Consider the following 1641-nt stretch of genomic DNA (forward strand, 5'->3'; position numbering starts at 1 on the left):
TTTATTCGGTTTCTAATCCGTCGGTTTCAAAGCCTAAGAGCACACCCTATCACTAGCTAGCCAAAGAAGCACCCGGCTTGAGCTCAAGTGACTTAACAAGCAGAACCAGCTCTGCTCGACATGTCAACAAGCAAGACCAGTTCTCACATGGCTCGCTTTTTAGTCAAGCCAGCTCATGCTCTCTCTGAGTTCACTCGGTTTCCTTTATTTTTAATTACCAAACTACAAATTTATAAGGATTGAGCTAATTCACTCAAACGTTCGACTCTTTTGTCCAGCGTGTTCATGGGGTAAGGGTTTCGAGTGGCTCAGGTCGCAGATGGTTTGGGTACACACTACGGGTTAGTGAAACAGAATGGAACTGGTAAAGATGAAAGCAAATCAGCTTGGGTATTGTCTCCTGCTTCACGGCCACATGAATTTGGTCAGGTTTGAGGATTCATCAGGTGGCATGCGAATTTGGTCAGGTTGCTCTGTGAGCGCTTGGACAACCTAACTAAACTCAAAACAAATACACAAACCAACAAGGTTGAGCCAAGTGGCAAGAGCTACTTTAACCACGCAACATATATATGCATATAATTAACTTTGAATGATTGCAATATAATTACACATATATACATTCTTATTTCATGACAACATAACATACACAACAGTAACCAATATACAATTTCAATCCAATTTTTAAATACACCAGCTCTTGTTCAGGACTGGACCTCAATAAACTTGTGTGCCATCCATCTTCTAGCAGCTTCTGTTAACTTCCGATCTTCGACTCGTAGGCTTCTCAATTCTGGTGAATTCAGGATCACAAACTCCACGCCTTCCTCCTGAATCCAATTGCAGTAAAGCATATCCACACTCTCCAAACTCTTACAGTTCTTGCACAACGAAACAAATGACACGTTCGTTAACCTACTGCAACCTCTCAGTTTCAATTTCCGTAAATGACAAAATGAACTGATCATCGATGTGAATTCCTTATCAACCAAAGTATGATTATACGACAAATCCAGCACTTTAATATTTCTTACATTCTGAGCTAATTCCACAAGGAATCCGCTTTGTCCATTGATGACGTCACAGTTTGTTAAACCTAACTCTTCAAGGTTTGTTAAAGCTAACCCTAGGGTCTTGAGAGCTTCACCTGTAACCATACAGCAACTCTGCAATCGAAGAACGTTTAATCGGTTAAACTTTGTTCCGATTTCGAACAAGTGACTGTCATCTAAATCCAACGGTAACCGGAGATCGAGTTTTTTAAGGTTGCAGTTCGTTTCGCGGAGGAAATGAAGCAGGCTTTCTTCCGTCGTAGATTAACAGAGACGATAACGAGTTGTACGGATTGTCAGCTAGGTTAAGCAGGATTAAAGTAATAATTGACCTGCAAGTTTTCATATTTCCATAGAGGTTATTAATATCATTCTAGCGGGGTATAGAAGTTTGTTTAGAGGGTGTTTGGGATTCCTTATTTAACTGCAAAATAACTTTATGTCAAAAGTTAATAAATCACAATATCCTGACTTAATAGCTTAATAACTACAATAACCTGACTTACAGGGCCGGCTCAGTCTCTTTGGGGGTCTAAACTCTAAAACAAAAACGAGACCTTGTTGTAAAAAAGGTTATCTTGCTTATCAA

The 1641-nt window shown here is 39.8% G+C and overlaps 1 pseudogene; it reads right to left on the reverse strand.

Annotated features, from left to right (window-relative positions):
* Positions 1-574: 574 nt before the first annotated feature.
* On the reverse strand, positions 575-1411 carry LOC143636326 (uncharacterized; annotated as a pseudogene).
* Positions 1412-1641: the final 230 nt, after the last annotated feature.

This window comes from Bidens hawaiensis, unplaced genomic scaffold, assembly GCF_021521415.1.
Source record: "Bidens hawaiensis isolate Kalapana, Puna unplaced genomic scaffold, B.hawaiensis_p1.1 tig00007860_1, whole genome shotgun sequence".
NCBI lineage: Eukaryota > Viridiplantae > Streptophyta > Magnoliopsida > Asterales > Asteraceae > Bidens > Bidens hawaiensis.